A 19,173-nucleotide genomic window follows, 5' to 3' on the forward strand; every position below is an offset into this window, starting at 1 on the left:
ATGCTGGGAGGGGTTGGAGGCAGGAGGAGAAGGGGATGACAGAGGATGAGATGGCTGGATGGCATCACCAACTCAATGGACATGAGTTTGAGTGAACTCCGGGAGTTGGTGATGGACAGGGAGGCCTGGCATACTGTGATTCATGGGGTCGCAAAGAGTCAGACACAACTGAGCAACTGAACTGAACTGAACTGAAACCACTGAAAATACAAACGTAAAAAAAACCAGTAACTTTAAGGACCAAGATGGCAGTGCCCATGTGTGTCCCGGAAGTGGAACCTGCGGTGTCTCTGGCCTGCCCTGCACACCTGCATGGCCGGCATCAAGAGCCGCGAGATGGTGAGTTCTAGCAGGCGAGAGGGACAAGCCAGTGACCTGCAAGGAGGCACGCACCTCGCTACATCACCCACCCCAAAAACTGGCCATGCCTGCACATAGGTAACTTGGATGGGGAGGACCATACTGCAGAGTGAACGGTGGAAGATGTTTTCCTTCGCCAATTTCTGATGGGCATCTTCCCAGCCTGCCTGGCCAATCAGCTTATTCTAAAGCTCAGGGCTAATCAGGTTTGCTCAACTCTGGGAGATAGTGGATGATAGAGGAGCCTGGCTGTGCTGCAATCCACGGGGTGGCAAAGAATCAAACAACAACCTAGCCACTGAACAGCAACAACAAAATCAGGTGGAGATCTGTGCCCTGGTCCCTGCCACATAAGTTCTACTTCCTTGTGGGCTATGGTGAGACACTGTCCCACTTTTACAACTGTCCTGTGCCTCTCCAAATTGTGCCCTCAAAGGTTATGTATATCTATGACAACCATCTTTTGGAGGGGTTGGGGGAGGACAAGTGGTAGCTTGCAAAGGACATAAACTTGTGGAAAGATCAGAGTACATCATGAGAAACACTGGGCTGGAAGAAGCACAAGCTGATATCAAGATTGCCGGGAGAAATATCAATAACCTCAGATATGCAGCTGACACCACCCTTATGGCAGAAAGTGAAGAGGAACTAAAAAGCCTCTTGATGAAAGTGAAAGAGAAGAGTGAAAAAGTTGGCTTAAAGCTCAACATTCAGAAAACTAAGATCATGGGATCTAGTCCCATCACTTCATGGGAAATAGATGGGGAAACAGTGGAAACAGTGTCAGACTTTGTTTTTGGGGGGGCTCCAAAATCACTGCAGGTGGTGACTGCAGCCATGAAATTAAAAGACGCTTACTCCTTGGAAGGAAAGTTGTGACCAACCTGGATAGCATATTCAAAAGCAGAGATATTACTTTGCCAACAAAGGTCCATCTGGTCAAGGCTATGGTTTTTCCAGTGGTCATGTATGGATGCGAGAGTTGGAGTGTGAAGAAAGCTGAGTGCCGAAGAATTGATGCTTTTGAACTGTAGTCTTGGAGAAGACTCTTGAGAGTCCCTTGGACTGCAAGGAGATCCAACCAGTCCATCCTAAAGATCAGTCCTGAATATTCATTGGAAGGACTGATGCTGAAGCTGAAACTCCAATACTTTGGCCATCTCATGCGAAGAGGTGACTCATTTGAAAAGACCCTGATGCTGGAAGGGATTGGGGGCAGGAGGAGGAGGGGACGACAGAGGATGAGATGGCTGGATGGCATCACCGACTCAGTGGACAAGAGTTTGGGTAAACTCCAGGAGTTGATGATGGACAGGGAGGCCTGGCGTTCTGCGATTCATGGGGTTGCAAAGAGTCGGACATGACTGAGCAACTCAACTGAACTGAATTGAGAAATAGGAGAAAGACATCCACTCAGAGTATGAAGGCTGTGTCTTCAAGGTGGCTGTTGAAGAAATGGCTCTTCATCTTGTCTTGTCTCTGGGTCCTTCTAAAGAATTAGACTGGGGTTTCTTTGAGGATGCTCCAGGGTTCTCAGGTAGGATGCCAGTTACCTGAGGTATGTTATAGCTACAGTTCAGTAGTATCTTGTGCCAAACACTGTGTCAGGAACTTTACCTGAAGATTTTTGCCTTCTCTTAAAATGGAAAGATCCATTTTTTGGCGATTATAAAGCAATGTTAATTTTTTAAAAAATCAAAACAATAGGGATATGTGATAAATCAACCATGTCATTTACTCATAATTCTGCCCCAGAGAGAACTGCTGTGAACAATTTGTTGTGTTTTATTATCAGATATACTTTCATGCCCCAGAAATACTGTAGTGTGTACTCATCATTTGTTAAATAAGTTTTTAGCTGTGCAAAACTAGTAACTCTAATAAGAAAGACACCAACACAATTACATGATATTTCTAATCATGTGGCATTGTTAACTTTAAAACTGCTAATCAAATTTCTAAATAAAAAACTTCTAAACAATTTGTAAAAATAAATGATTTATCAAATAATTTCAGTAGCACTGGTAAAGACCAACCTCATATTGACTACACACACACATTAAATAGGAAAGAGTCTGCAGTAATCTTTGATTGCAGGTTCTACATATTGAAATATTTTCCTTGATAATTTTAACAGCTTCATTGAGGTACAATTGGTATACAATAAATTGCACATATTTAAAGTATACAGTTGGCATATGTATACACCTATGAAAAACATCACCACAATCAAAATAATGAGTATATTCTGCTGCTGCTAAGTCACTTCAGTCGTGTCCGACTCTGTGCGACCCCATAGACGGCAGCCCACCAAGCTCCCTCGTCCCTGGGATTCTCCAGGCAAGAACACTGGAGTGGGTTGCCATTTCCTTCTCCAATGCATGAAAGTGAAGAGTGAAAGTGAAGTCGCTCAGTTGTGTCCGACTCTTTGCAACCACATGGACGGCAGCCAACCAGGCTCCTCTGTCCATGGGATTTTCCAGGCAAGAGTACTGGAGTGAGGTGCCATTGCCTTCTCTGAATGAGTATATTAATCACACCCAAAAGATTCCTTGCACACCTTTGTACTTCTGCTTCCTGCCTATCCCCACCTCCTTCCAATCCCTGGCAAACACTGATCTATATTCTGTTATTATAGAAGAATTTACTCTTTTTTTAGGATTTTCTGTATATAAGATCGGAGAAGGCAATGGCACCCCACTCCAGTACTCTTGCCTGGAAAATCCCATGGATGGAGGAGCCTGGTAGGCTGCAGTCCATGGGGTTGCTAAGAGTCAGAAACGACTGAGCGACTTCACTTTCACTTTTCACTTTCATGCATTGGAGAAGGAAATGGCAACCCATTCCAGTATTTTTGCCTGGAGAATCCCAGGGATGGGGGAGCCTGGTGGGCTGCCGACTATGGGGTCACACAGAGTCGGACACGACTGAAGTGACTTAGCAGCAGTAGCAGCAGCATATATAAGATCACACAGTGTATACTCTGTGTTTTCTGGCTTTTTATCTAGCAAAACTACTTTGAGATGTATCCATGTAGTGGCACGTATGTGTGCATGCTCAGTTGCTCAGTTGTATTCGATTCTTTGCAACCCCATGGACAGTAGCCCACCAGACTTCTCTGTCCATGGAATTTTGGCAGGCAAGAATGCTGGAGCAGATTGCCATTTCCTACTTCAGGATATCTTCCCAACACAGAGATCAACCCATGTTTTCTGCATTAGCAGGCAGATTCCTTACCACTGAGCCACCTGGGAAGCCCCATGTATCAGTTGTTTATTCCTTCATATGGCTCTACCATGATTTGTTTTTCGATTTACTTCCTGATGGACATGTGTTTTTTTGTTTTTTGTTTTTTGTTTTGTCTTGTTTCTCAGTTTTTGGCTATCAGAGACCAAACTGCTATGAGCTATATGTACACATCTTTGTGTGGATGTTTGTTTTCAATTCTTATACCTACGTGTGAAATATCTGGGCTACATGATAGCCCAGATATGTTTAACTTTCTAAGAAACTACTAAACTGTTTACAACATGGTAATAACAAAATTTTACATTCTCACTAGAGACCTAGACCAGTCAATTAAATTTAGTAATTTAATAAGAAATATGCAGTAATATGGGCAGGATAAGCTACTAATCCCCTGTTTCCAATGTCTTAAAAATCTATTGCTTCTTGATGTCCAACTCTTCTGACCCCATAGACTAAGCCTGCCAGGCTCCTTTGTCCATGGGACTTTCCATGCAAGAATACTGGATTGGGTTGCCATTTCCCTCTCCAGGGGATCTTCCTGACCCAGGGATCAAACCCTGGTCTCCTTCTTTGCAGGCAGATTCTTTACCAACTGAGCCACCAGGGAAGCCCTATTGCTTCTTAGATCTTCTATTTTGTTCTTTTGTGCCTGTTTTATTTCAAGTTGGAATGTAAGCCAACTCCCAGGTACTCCATCTTTGCCAGAAACCTCTCTCAATTTATATTAAAGGCAAGAAAACACTCTGTGAGAGAAAAATAAAACACTGAAGTAAACAAATAAATTAAAAACCAATTTTCACTTGCCAATACTGCATTGGAATAATGGCTGTATCTGTGTTCAGCTGAGAATTTTCCCTACCAGTGAGCGCAATTTAACAGTGTCAGGACTCTCTTAGCAAATTCCTCAGGCTCTGTCCTCCTTGGCTCAGGGTGATTTTCTTTTCACTTACTCATATAACAGTACACGTTTAGATTCTAGATGAGGACCTCCTCTTGAATGTAGAAAATGGAAACTGGCCCCTCATAGAGAAACCTCTCCTGACCACCCAAATCAAAGTACCCCTAGTTATTCTGTACTGCATCACTGTGGTTTTTCTTTGTATTTTACTTATCATAACTTAATATTTTCTATTTAAAAAAAAATTATCTGACTCCTGAACTAGAATTCTTTTCACGGAAGTACAGACTTTACAGTCATATTCAGATTCTATTTCCTGTAGTCAGAATAATGTCTAGTGCATTAGAAGTGCTTGATAAAATATGTCAGAAGAGTATTTTCTGCCTCTGGCCTTGGAGCAACTGTTGCTTTATTAATTAAAAAAAAAAAAAAGTGTCCTTAAAGATAAGGAAACATTAAAAAAAAGTTGGTATCACAAGACAGCTCCGTATTCACTGACATCCAAACTCCTTTTTACTTCATTTCTTGTATTACCTCTGAACCTTTCCTGAAATCTTCTTGTCTGATTTCTTTCTGCCTGTTACTGCTCCTGTGGCTTCACATCTCCTGTTCGGGAGTACTTGAGGTCTTGAGGTCACTGTCATACCCTCCCTTGGTATCAACATCATGGGAGAAAGAAAAAAAGAAATCCTTTTTTCTTTCTCCCCACATCCTGCTACCAAATCCTAAGTCTCTTTCACAGTCCTACCCCTGGAAACACCTTTCCATTACCTTAGCATCCTACTCATTTCAAGCCAAGCTTTTTGAAAGATGCCCTAACTGGTTATCTGCTTTCAGCTCTCCTTTTGCTTTAGTTCATTTCATATATGACCAGCAGATATGTTCCTAAAGTAAATTCTAAATGTGTTATCCTTCTATTCAAAAAGCATTATTTCCTAAACAAAGGTGCAAATTAGGAGCCTATAGTTCTAATGTAGATGGAATATATATTTTGTTTATTTGGCTTACTCAGTTTTTTAATTTTTTAGCCTTTGTTAAGCAATCAAATGACTTTACATCAAAACCAGAACTTCTGCTTTTTCATGAAAACCTAAAAGATCTGCAAGTCCTGGGCCCAGGCTGTCATGAGGCAATAAAGAGCTGAGTACTGAGTACCTCCTAAAGATAAAACAAGTCCACGTCAGTTTGTCCAAGTCCTCAACTGTCCCTTTTGATTCCTGATTTGGGGGCTGATTTGTTACTTACATTTATGCTTGTGCTGTTGTTCTTCTTAGAGTGGAGAACTATTCTCTTTCCTCATATCACTTTCAAAGATAAGACGATAAAAGATAGCCTGAGAAGCTATATATTTAAGTTATAATTGAAAAGTAACATATTTGCTTAGGAAAGTAATTTCTAAGTGTTTAATATAAATTAAGTGTATGCCTGTGTCTTATACTTGGCCCTCTTCACCCACTTACATTACCTACCTGGCCTCTGTTGCGGTGAGAATTTGTGACCCTGTCCCATTTCAGATTGAGAACAGACTCCTCACTTGGGAGTCCAGTACTATCAGGGCAGAGACCTAGTCTGACTTTTTAACCTCATCTTCTGCTGCTCCTATTCTATCTCCAACCCAAGTTGTTGCACCTGCACTTCTCAGCTACTGTCCTCTAGGCCTAAATCTCCCTCCTTCAGCGCCCCTACAACTTCTTTCTAAATAAAATCCTTACCCACTTCAGTTCAGTTCAGTTCATTCGCTCAATCACATCCAACTCTTTGCGACCCCATGGACTGCAGCACACCAGGACTCCCTGTCCATCACCAACTCCCAGAGCTTGCTCAAACTCATGTCCATTGAGTCAGTGATGCCATCCAACTATCTCATCCTCTGTCGTCCCCTTCTCCTCTTGCCTTCAATCTTGCCCAGCATCAAGGTCTTTTCCAATGAATCAGTCCTTCACATCAGGTGGCCAAAGTATTGGAGTTTCAGCTTCAGCATCTGTCCTTCCAATGAATATTCAGGACTGATTTCCTTTAGGATGGACTGGTTGAATCTCCTTGAAGTCCAAGGGACTCTCAAGAGTCTTCTCCAACACCAGAGTTCAAAAACATCAGTTCTTCGGTGCACAGGTTTCTTTATAGTCCAACTCTCACATCCATACATGACTACTGGAAAAACAATAGCTTTGACTAGATGGGCCTTTGTTGGCAAAGTAATGTCTCTGCTTTTTTTACCCACCTACACTTTGTGAAAACCTTCCCATCTTTGAGGCCCTGGTCAAAGTCCACCCTCTCCAGGACCCATTATTGACTGTTTATTAGATGCTCTCTTCCTTCACTTAGCTGCCAGAGCACCACGTTTCTCCTTCACAGAGCCTGGGTCTGCTCTTGGGTTTAGTTCCCTACTGAGGATTATACCTAGACTTCTGGAAGGCCCCAGATATGCAAATCTTGCTTTTAGAAATGGAGGGAATGAACAGAGTTTATTTACAGTAAGTCCCCTACATTAAAATGAGTTCTGAGAGCACATTCTTAGGTCCAATTTGTTTGTAAGTCCAACAAGCTTAGCCTAGGTACCCAACTAATACTAATTATCTATATAGTACTATACTGTAATAGGTTTATAGTACTTTTCATACAAATAATACATAAAAGCAAACAAACACAAATAAAGCATTTTTAATCTTATAATACAGTAGCTGGAAAAGTATAGTAGTCCAGTACAACAGCTGACATACAGGGGCCAGCATCCAGTGAACAGGCAAGAAGAGTTACTGACTAGAGAAGGGAGAGGAGGTGGGAGATGGTAGAGCTGAAGGATCATCAGCAATAGGAGATGAAGGGCAAACTTTGATTTCATCCATGCCTGATGTTGATGGCACAGGTTCTGGTTCCTTGCTGAATTTAATTCTGTCTGAATTTAACCCTTTTGAAAAAATGATCCAGTGAAACCTGGGTGGTAGCTCTTTTTTTCTCACCCATAGATATCATGGTAGCACTGGATTGCATTCTAAACAGCTGATGCAACCTTCGGGTACCATTCTTTGTTCGGGTCCTGTGATTCAAAAACTAATGGTGGAGGTTTAGGTGCTAAGTCGTGTCTGACTTGTTGCAACCTCATGGACTGTAGCCCGCCAGGATTTACTAGGATGTTAAATATCAGATAAAAACTTCTAATATTTACAGACAAAGGAAGACACTTTACTCATACATTAGTGCACATACACACAGGCACATGCTCTCACGCAAGTGAGACCAGAAGGACTATTTCACATGGGCAAACACACACAGACACGTTCTGTGTTGGTTAAGAGCAGATGTTTTCAAGCTAATAATATTTACCACTGACGGTGATATTCTAAGTGTATACTTAAGTAAATTACTTAATTCCCTTGCTGTTTCTTTTCACTAAAATACTTGAGTTTAACAATATTTCTTGTATAATGTTGTTGTAAGGATGTGCATATAGAATACTGCAGTGTCTGACATGTAATAAGTTCACTGTAAATGGAACTTGTTGTGATGGGGTAACATTTTGGTAATATTACCAAAATATTTGGTAATTTTTAAAAATAATTACTATAATTTCCTCTTTTGAATTTCCAAGCACATGAACTTTACCTCAGTACTCTTAGAGGTAGGAAAAGGGAATTATGCAATGTTACAAAATAAAGCAAATAAAAGATCATTTTCCACATTTGACATTGAAAACAGAATTATGCATTAAGATGTATTCTAGTGAACAGTTTGTCATTTTGAAAGAAGACTTAAATTTTTCCTTAATATTCTCCTCCCACCTTTTTTTAAAGCCTATAAAGGCTAGCTTCTTTACTTTCCCAACCAGTCCTTCCAGGTGAGGGTCTTCCTTCCGGAGGTTCAGACAAGATGGCTACGGGAGAGAGTCTGCCCCTTTCTGGCTCCAGGGGATTATGGGAGGAAGGAGAGGGAATGAGGGCGGAGTTAAGGGCTTGCACATGTGTTGCTATTGGCAGTTGTCATTTCTTGGTCATCACTGCCACACACACTGATACCCAGTCGTCACACCCACAAGGGCCCTGGCCCTCTCTCAGGCAAGAGGAGAGCACTCCTATCTGTATGATGGGTTTTCCTTCCCATACTATTAGATCTCTTTTGGTCAACTTTCAGTTCTTGAGCTATCAAGGCTCTCTTGCAGGACCATCCAGTGCTACATCAAAGCATATTTCTGGCTGATGGTCAACCAGGCATCCTTTCAGCCCTTTTCTAATGTGTTCATTAAAGTTTTATCTAGTCTTCCTCTCCACATTTTTGAGGATGTGAGGATATTGTCTGTAAAAATAAAATTCAAATGATTATTAACATGTATGTAAGAAAAATTATAGATATATATATTATATTATAGATATAATATATTATATATATATATAAACTCCTTTCTGCAAATAGATACACATTTATTGTTGTTGCTGTTCAGTCACTAAGTCATGTCCGACTCTTTGCTACCTCATGGACTATGGCACACTAGGCGTCCCTGTCTTCCACCATCTCCCAGAGTTTGCTCAAATTCAAGTCCATTGAGTCGGTGATGCTGTCTAACCATCTCATCCTCTGCTGCTCATGTCTCTTTTTGCCTTCAATATTTCCCAGCATCAGGCTCTTAACATCATCTGGCCAAAGTGTATGTCTATGTAATTACATAATTTGTGCCATATCATGTTTGCTGTTTTTCTCAGAAACAATCTTCTTGATCTTTTTTATTACCTCTTTCTTCTTATGCAGTCATAACATCCGTGTGTTGTAAGTTTTTTGTCTTTCTCTGACTCATATTATCATATACAGACAAATACATATTTTGTAAGGTTTTGGGGGAAATGCTTGCTTTATAAAAATGGGATCATATTATGATATTTCTTTTTTATGCTTATACCTTTGATGTATCTTTTTAATGGTACTATAATATTTTTACTGTATGACTATATCCAAATTAATATAGCCATTTCCTTATTGATGAAAGTAAGGTTCCTATTATATATTTACTTTGATTTGGATCTGTAGTTTGTCTCATATTTTTATCAGGTTTTCTTTTTCAAAATCAATTTTAAGTCTTTTTATTATAGGTAAAAACACTATCTGCCATAGTGTTTGGAAATAGTTTGCATGCATTCATGCTGAGTCACTTCAGTCATTGTGACCCTATGGACTGTAACCCACCAGTCTCCTTTGTCCATAGGATTCTCCAGGCAAGAACACTGGAATGGGTTGTTGTGTCATCCTCCAGTTGGAAATAGTTTATATTATCTTAATTTAGTTCATAATTTATGATCTCTTTTCCCATTGTCATTGTTCATTTGCTAAGTTGTGTCCTACTCTGTGACTCTACTGACTGCAGCATGCCAGGCTTCCCTGTTCTTCACTATCTCCTGGAGTTTTCTAAAACTCATGTCCATTGAGGTAGTGATGCCATCCAACCATATCATCCTCTGTCACCACCTTCTTCTCCTGCCCTCAATCTTTCCCAGCATCAAAGTCTTTTCCAATGAATTGGTTCTTTGCATCAGGTGGCCAAAGTATTGGAGTTTCAGCTTCAGCATCTGTCCTTCCAATGAATATTCAGGATTTATTTCCTATACAATTGATTTTTATGATATCTTTTCTCATTAAACATTTATTTTCTACCTAGGCAAATATGTCTATTTTTTCTCTTATGTCTTGTAATAAAATGTTATGCCTCCTGGATCTGTCCTCCATTTATATTATTTTTGCTTTATTTCTTTTACATTCTGCTCTGTGTTTTGTGATTTTCCTTTGAGTGGCTCTTATAGGTTACCTGTTGGGTATTCATCAAGAAACAATCTCTCCTTTGAATCACTTGATAACGTTTGTGATTGTGAATCATTTCTAAAGGTCTTTAAAAAGGGTTTTAATAGAATCTCCTTAAATACTCTGATTATTTATTTTCTAAATTTGTCACTTATCTCTTCTAGCAATTCTAATCCACAAAGTTCTTCCAAGTCTGGGTATTCCATTTGTTTTTCTTCTTTCTGGCTATATGCTGATGGATTATAATTACCCATCACTTATTTGTGGTTTTACAGCCTTAGGTCTCAAACCAAGCTTTAGGGACCCCATGTGGCACAAACCTACTAGTGATGGGCGATGTACCATGCTCTGCACCTGTGGGCCAGAAACACATTTACTGACAAATTGTTGATATCTAGTCAAGACACAAAAATGATGTCTCTCTCGTCTCAGGTTTCCTCACTGCAAAGACTAAAGTCTCAAAGTATCAAATAGAAAGAATGGAAGGAAAGAGGAGGAAGGGAGAAAGAATGAAAGGAAGAAAGAAATAAAAGGAAGGAGAGAGAGAAAGAAAAGAGAGGCAGGAAAAGGAAGGAAAGAGAGAAGAAAACAAAGAGAAGCAAGAATAGGAAGGCAAGAGGGAAGGAGGTAAGTTTATCTGGTAGGCAGTCTAAGATGAGCTCCCAGCCAACAGACAGCATTAATTCTTACCCATGTAGGGGAGCCATCTTGGATGATCAACTCAGTCTTCCTGTGACTCTAGTCCCAGCTTCCATGAAAGACTCCAAATCTGAATTGCCCAGCTAAGCCCATAACATCATAAAACCCTGAGAGATTATACTGTTACTTTAAAATGCTGCATTTTGGTAGTTGTTTGTTAGTCAGCAAATATATAATGAAATAGAAATTGATACCTGTATGTGAGGTGTTTTTGTACCAAAAACCTAAAACATGTAACATTGATTTGGGGACTGGACAGTGAGAAGAAGCTTGACAGAGCATAAGGAAACTGTTATCAAACTTCTGTGAGGGACTGTGAGGAAGTTATTATTGGCGTCCAGATGAGAGAGCATATATGGCAGGAAAATTAGGAACACCATCCACTGAATACATTTGGAAAATAGGAGTTCTTAACAAACATGTAATTTTTCTAAGGAGAATTTCAGGCAAAATTTGAAAGTGATAAATGGCTTCTTCTAGTGTCTATAATAAAAAGAGGAGAGAGTTGAATTAAAGAAGGAACTGTCCAGTTTTGTTTTTTCTAATCAGAATTTATGAAATAAGACCCATGACAGTGTTTCTAGCTAGCAAAATGTTCTCAGCGTAACAAATGACCTCAGAACAAGATTTGGCGCTATCAGCAAAAGATGGTCTCAGGGTAAAGATGAAGTCTAGGATGTGACTGTAAGATCTTTTGCTGATAACTCAGAAAGATAGAATGTTTCCCATAGACCTCATAAACAATAGACTTTTAAGAATCTTAAGAGCGTGACTTTCAGGCCCTATCTGCTAGACAAAAAGGCTTCTAAGAATCTCAAAGACATCATCTCAAAGCATTCTGTTCCTCATTCCAAAGAAGAATGTGACCTATCTGGGAGATATTTTGGGGTGTGCCTTTTTGTCTCACAAGCAGAGCAACAATAATAATCACAGAAAGCTTACACCATTTTCCAAGAGCATTGCATTGGAAAAATAAAATAACAAACAGACAAAAACAACCACCTGCTAGGACTTCAGGGACAGAGACAGTTCAAAAGAAAAAGAGCCCTTATAACCCTTAACTTCCTACAAGAATGAGTCAATCTGAGAAATGTGCTCAGCTCTTAGAGCTCGGAGTGTAAAACCAAGAGCCCAGAACAACACAAGAGAAGACTCTACACATGGACATCACAAGATGGTCAACACCAAAATCAGATTGATTATATTCTTTGCAGCCAAAGATGGAGAAGCTAAAAACAGTCAGAAAAAAAAAGACAAGGAACTGACTGTAACTAAGACCATGAACTCCTTATTGCCAAATTCAGACTTAAATTGAAGAAAGTAGGGAAAACCACTGGACCATACAGGTATGACCTAAATCAAATCCCTTATGACTATACAGTGGAAGTGAGAAATAGATTTAAGGGACTAGATCTGATAGATAGAGTGCCTGATGAAATATGGATGGATGTTCACATTGTACAGGAGACAGGGAACAAGACCATCCCCAAGAAAAACAAATGCAAAAAAGCAAAATGGCTGTCTGAGTAGGCCTTACAAATAGCTGTGAAAGGAAGAGAAGCAAAAAGCAAAGGAGAAAAGGAAAGATATACCTATTTGAATGCAGAGTTCCAAAGAATAGCAAGGAGAGATAAGAAAGCCTTCCTCCGTGATCAGTGCAAAGAAATAGAGGAAAACAATAGAATGGGAAAGACTAGAGATCTCTTCAATAAAATTAGAGATACCAAGGGAACATTTCATGCAAAGATGGGCTCGATAAAGGACAGAAATGGTATGGACTTAACAGAAGCATAAGATATTAAGAAGAGATGGCAAGCGTACACAGAAGAACTGTACAAAAAAGATCTTCATTTTCATCCACCTCATTAGAACTGATTCAAATGTATTCTTTTTAATGGCTGAGTAATAGTCCCTTGTGTATATGTACCATAGCTTTCTTATCCATTCATCTGCTGATGGACATCTAGGTTGAAACTGGAGCCTATTATACAGAGTGAAGTAAGCCAGAAGGAAAAACATCAATACAGTATACTAACGCATATATATGGAATTTAGAAAGATGGTAACAATAACCCGGTGTACAAGACAGCAAAAGAGACACTGATGTATAGAACAGTCTTATGGACTCTGTGGGAGAGGGAGAGGGTGGGAAGATTTGGGAGAATGGCATTGAAACATGTATAATATCATGTAAGAAACGAGTTGCCAGTCCAGGTTCGATGCACGATACTGGATGCTTGGGGCTAGTGCACTGGGACGACCCAGAGGGATGGTATGGGGAGGGAGGGGGGAGGAGGGTTCAGGATGGGGAACACATGTATACCTGTGGTGGATTCATTTTGATATTTGGCAAAACTAATACAATTATATAAAGTTTAAAAATAAAATAAAATTTAAAAAAAAAAAAAGATCTTCATAACCCAGATAATCACGATGGTGTGATCACTCACCTAGAGCCAGACATCCTGGAATGTGAAGTCAAGTGGGCCTTAGGAAGCATCACTATGAACAAAGCTAGTGGAGGTGATGGAATTCCAGTTGAGCTATTTCAAATCCTGAAAGATGATGCTGTGAAAGTGCTGCACTCAATGTGCCAGCAAATTTGGAAAACTCAGCAGTGGCCACAGGACTGGAAAAGGTCAGTTTTCATTCCAATCCCAAAGAAAGGCAATGCCAAATGCTCAAAGTACTGCACAATTGCACTCATCTCACATGCTAGTAAAGTAATGCTCAAAATTCTCCAAGCCAGGCTTCAGCAATATGTGAACCATGAACTTCCATATGTTCAAGCTGGTTTTAGAAAAGGCAGAGGAACCAGAGATCGAATTGCCAACATCCGCTGGATCATGGAAAAAGCAAGAGAGTTCCAGAAAAACATCTCTTTCTGCTTTCTTGACTATGCCAAAGCCTTTGACTGTGTGGATCACAATAAACTGTGGAAAATTCTTCAAGAGATGGGAATACCAGACCACCTGACCTGCCTCTTAAAAAATCTATATTCAGGTCAGGAAGCAACAGTTAGAATTGGACATGGAACAACACACTGGTTCCAAATAGGAAAAGGAGTACGTCAGGGCTGTATATTGTCACCCTGCTCATTTAACTTCTATGCAGAGTACATCATGAGAAACGCTGGGCTGAAAGAAGCACAAGCTGGAATCAAGATTGCCCGGGAGAAATATCAATCACCTCAGATATGCAGAGGACACCACACTTATGGCAGAAAGTGAAGAGGAACTAAAAAGCCTCTTGATGAAAGTGAAAGAGGAGAGTGAAAAAGTTGGCTTAAAGCTCAACATTCAGAAAACGAAGATCATGGCATGTGGTCCCATCACTTCATGGGAAATAGATGGGGAAACAGTGGAAACAGTGTCAGACTTTATTTTGGGGGGCTCTGAAATCACGACAGATGGTGACTGCAGCCATGAAATTAAAAGACGCTTACTCCTTGGAAGGAAAGTTATGACCAACCTAGATAGCATATTCAAAACAGAGACATTACTTTGCCAACAAAGGTCCGTCTAGTCAAGGGTATGGTTTTTCCAGTGGATATGTATGGATGTGAGAGTTGGACTATAAAGAAACCTGTGCACCGAAGAATTGATTCTTTTGAACTGTGGTGTTGGAGAAGACTCTTGAGAGCCCCTTGAACTTCAAGGAGATCCAATCAGTCCATCCTAAAGGAGATCAGCCCTGGGTTTTCTTTGGAAGGACTGATGCTGAAGCTGAAACTCCAATACTCTGGCCACCTGATGCAAAGAGCTGACTCTTTTGAAGAGACCCCTATGCTGGCAAAGATTGAGGGCAGGAGGAGAAGGGGATGACAGAGGATGAGATGGCTGGATGGCATCACTGACTCAATGGACATGGGTTTGGGTGGACTCTGGGAGTTAGTGATGGACAGGGAGAAGGTGGCGTGCTGTGGTTCGTGAGGTCGCAAAGAGTCGGACACGACTGAGCAACTAAACTGAACTGAAGAAGGCAGAGCCTAGAGCCTCAGAGAATCACTTGTAGAGAGGAGTACCAAACCCAACAGAATTTCTCTAATTCAGTGACAGTTACGTGCTTTTAAAGTAGAAATGTCTCCTACAGGTACCTTCTCCCTGTCTTCCCACTGTATGTTGGGTGTGTATGAGGAATAACCTGTCTCTTTAATTCACAAGTCTTCAGAATTGAGAAAATTGTGTTCTAGGTGCTATACTCAAGAACCTTCAGGAGAGGGACTGGCTCCAAGGAGCTCCAGTCATGTCTATACCTGATTTAGGTAATGAGATCACAGACTTCATGCTTGACCCTGATGACTTAATACAATGAGGATTTGGAGATCTTGAGAAGGTTTTGAGAGCATTTTGCTGCTTTCAAATGGACACGGAGGTCAGAGGAGGATGGTAAGAGCTCATCTTCCAGCATTCATGTGCCCTGTGGTCCTCTTCTCACTGAGTCTGGGCTGACCGTGTGTAGCTTATAGACTGTAGCTGAAGTGCTGCCACATGACTCCCAAGAATCCGTCATAAGAAGCCTTGTAGTTACTGCTTTGGTCTCTTGGAGGGCTCACTCTTGGAATGCTCTGTCTTCAAATCCAGCTGGCATGCTGTAAAAAGCCCAAACCATATGGAAAAGCCACATACAAGCACTCTGATAGAGAGCCCCTGCTAAACTCCCAGCTGACAGCCAGAATCACCTGCCAGCCATGTGAACAAACTGTTTTCTACATCAAGCTCAGTCAGGTCTTCAGAAAAATCCCTTTCTTAACTACCATCTGAGAGTGACTGCACCAAAGGCCTGAAGCAAGAACCACCCAGCTGAACATGGTCAACCAATAGACCTGGGAAAGAACAGACTTTTGCTTTTAAGTCACTGCAATTCATGGTGGTTTGTTACCAGCAATAGACAAATGGAATACTACCAAACACTTTGCCAATGTATTTGTAGGTGATTTATATACTCTTGCCAGTGAAGTATGACAATATCACATTCTGGCAAGGATTTGAATCAAACTAGGATTCTTATATTTTGCTGACAAGAGATTCTGGAAGATTGTACAATACTAGTTGTTTTTCTTCATATGACAGATTTATTTATATATATTCACATATCCTGGAATCCACCCACTGAAGTGCACAATTCAATCGTTTATATTAATAGTATATTCACAAAGTTGTGCAAGCATGTCACAATCAATTTTGAAGCATTTTATCATCTCAAAAAAAGAAATCCCATACATATTAGTAGTCATTCCCCATTTCCCTTCAACTTCTCCTGTTGAAGGCAACCACTAACCTACTTTTGTTTCTATAGAGTTGAATATTCTTGGCATTTTATATAAATGGAATCATAAGATTTGTAGTCTTTTGCAAATGGTTTCTTTCACTTAATGTAATGTTTTCAATGTTTACTCACAGTGAAGCCTGTATCAGTATTTAATTTCTTTTCATTGCTGAATAATATTCCACTTTATAGTGTAATAGATGGAATAATAGCCCCACAAAGATGTCCATATCCTAATCCCCAGAACCTATGCATATGTTACCTTATGTAGCACAAGAGACTGAAGAGATAATTAAGTTATGGCTCTTGAAACGAGGAAATTATTCTGAAGTATCTGAGTACACCTATAGAATCACAGGAACTTTATAAAAGGGAGGCTATGGGGTCAAAGTTAAAGAGAAAATGATGTGACAATAGAAGCAGAGGGGGAAAATGTTTCAGAGGCAGGGCCATGAGCTAAGTCTAGAGAAGCTGAAGCGGCAAGGAAATGGAATTTCTCCCCACAACCCTCAAAAGAAGCACAACTCTGCATTTGAGTGGTTTTCACTTTTGGCTATTGTGAATAATGCTGCTGTGAACATTTATTTACAAATTTGTGTTTGGACACATGTTTTCATTTTGGGGTATATAGTTGGGGGTGGGATTATTATATTATATAATAACTGCATGTTTACCATTTTAAGAAACTGCCAAAATATTTTCCAAAGCAATTTACCATTTTATATTCCCACCAGCAGTGTCTGAGGGTTCCATGCTCTCCAGAAGTTGTGATCAGCTATTATTGTTTTATTTATTATAACCATCCTGGTGGTGTGGAGTCATCCTTCACTGTGCTTTTGATTTGTACTTCACTGATGGTTAATGATGTTGAGTGACTTTTCATCTGGTTATCATTCATTTGTACACCTTTGGTGAAATGCCTATTCAGATTTTTTCATTTGTTATGACAAAAAGGCACACGGGCCTTTTCTCTAGTTGTGGCTTGTCAGCTTAGTTGCCCCATGGCATGTGGGGTCTTAGTTCCCTGACCAGAAATCTAACCTGTGCCCCTTGCATCAGAAGATGGATTCTTAACCACTGGACTACCAGGGAAGTCCCCTACACGTTCATTTTAATTATTTATAGGTTTTTTTTGAGGAATTTTTAGGTGTATAATCATTTAAAATTTTGTTTCTGCTACTTTTATATCTTTCTTCTTCAATTAGTTCTTCAACAATTGACCTCTACTTTTTTGGTGCTCAATTAAAACGCTGATTATTTCCTTGTTGTGTACATTTCTTTTTAAAGGTTAGACAAGCAAAGAGATTGAACTATGGTTCAATGAAGTAACTGGGCATTTCATTGCCATATGTAACTGAATCCAGAATATAACAATATTGGTGACAAAAGCTAAGAATGACTCAGACAACAGTTTATTTAGTTTAACCAAAATGTCCTGTATACATCAAAACTCAAGATACCTTTTTACTTGGGTTTCCTTATTCCCACAGTAGCTTTAGTACTTTTTATGTAAAGTATTTCTTGTAAGGTTTCTCTTTCGTCACAGATTTACCTGCCAGTTCCTCGAAAAAATTGTATTTTCTTACTCTATTCCTCTTTTCTTCCTGAAATGCAATACCAGCTGCTTCCTCTCAGATCAGATCAGATCAGATCAGTAGCTCAGTCATGTCCGACTCTGCGACCCCATGAATCGCAGCATGCCAGGCCTCCCTGTCCATCACCAACTCCCGGGGTTCACTGAGACTCACGTCCATTGAGTCAGTGATGCCGTCCAGCCATCTCATCCTCTGTTGTCCCCTTCTCCTCCTGCCCCCAATCCCTCCCAGTATCAGAGTCTTTTCCAATGAGTCAACTCTTCGCATGAAGTGGCCAAAGTACTGGAGTTTCAGCTTTAGCATCATTCCTTCCAAAGAAATCCCAGGGCTGATCTCCTTCAGAATGGACTGGTTGGATCTCCTTGCAGTCCAAGGGACTCTCAAGAGTCTTCTCCAACACCACAGTTCAAAAGCATCAATTCTTCGGCGCTCAGCCTTCTTCACAGTCCAACTCTCACATCCATACATGACCACAGGAAAAACCATAGCCTTGACTAGACAAACCTTTGTTGGCAAAGTAATGTCTCTGCTTTTGAACATGCTGTCTAGGTTGGTCATAACTTTCCTTCCAAGGAGTAAGCGTCTTTTCATTTCATAGCTGCAGTCACCATCTGCAGTGATTTTGGAGCCCAGAAAAATAAAGTCTGACACTGTTTCCACTGTTTCCCCATCTATTTCCCATGAAGTGGTGGGACCGGATGCCATGATCTTCATTTTCTGAATGTTGAGCTTTAAGCCAACTTTTTCACTCTCCTCTTTCATTTTCATCAAGAGGCTTTTGAGTTGCTGCTGCTACTGCTGCTGCTAAGTCGCTTCAGTCGTGTCCAACTCTGTGCGACCCCAAAGACGACAGCCCATCAGGCTCCACCTTCCCTGGGATTCTCCAGGCAAGAACACTGGAGTGGGTTGCCATTTCCTTCTCCAATGTATGAAAGTGAAAAGTGAAAGTGAAGTCACTCAGTCTTTGACTTAGCAACCCCATGGACTGCAGCCTACCAGGCTCCTCTGTCCATGGGATTTTCCAGGCAAGAGTACTGGAGTGGGGTGTGATTGCCTTCTCCGTTTGAGTTCCTCTTCACTTTCTGCCATAAGGGTGGTGTCATCTGCATATCTGAGGTCATTGATATTTCTCCCGGCAGTCTTGATTCCAGCTTGTGTTTCTTCCAGTCCAGCATTTTTCATGATGTACTCTGCATATAAGTTAAATAAACAGGGTGACAATATACAGCCTTGACGAACTCCTTTTCCTATTTGGAACCAGTCTGTTGTTCCATGTCCAATTCTAACTGTTGCTTCCTGACCTGCATACAAATTTCTCAAGAG

Source organism: Bos taurus, chromosome 5 (genome assembly GCF_002263795.3).
Source record: "Bos taurus isolate L1 Dominette 01449 registration number 42190680 breed Hereford chromosome 5, ARS-UCD2.0, whole genome shotgun sequence".
Classification (NCBI taxonomy): Eukaryota; Metazoa; Chordata; class Mammalia; order Artiodactyla; family Bovidae; genus Bos; species Bos taurus.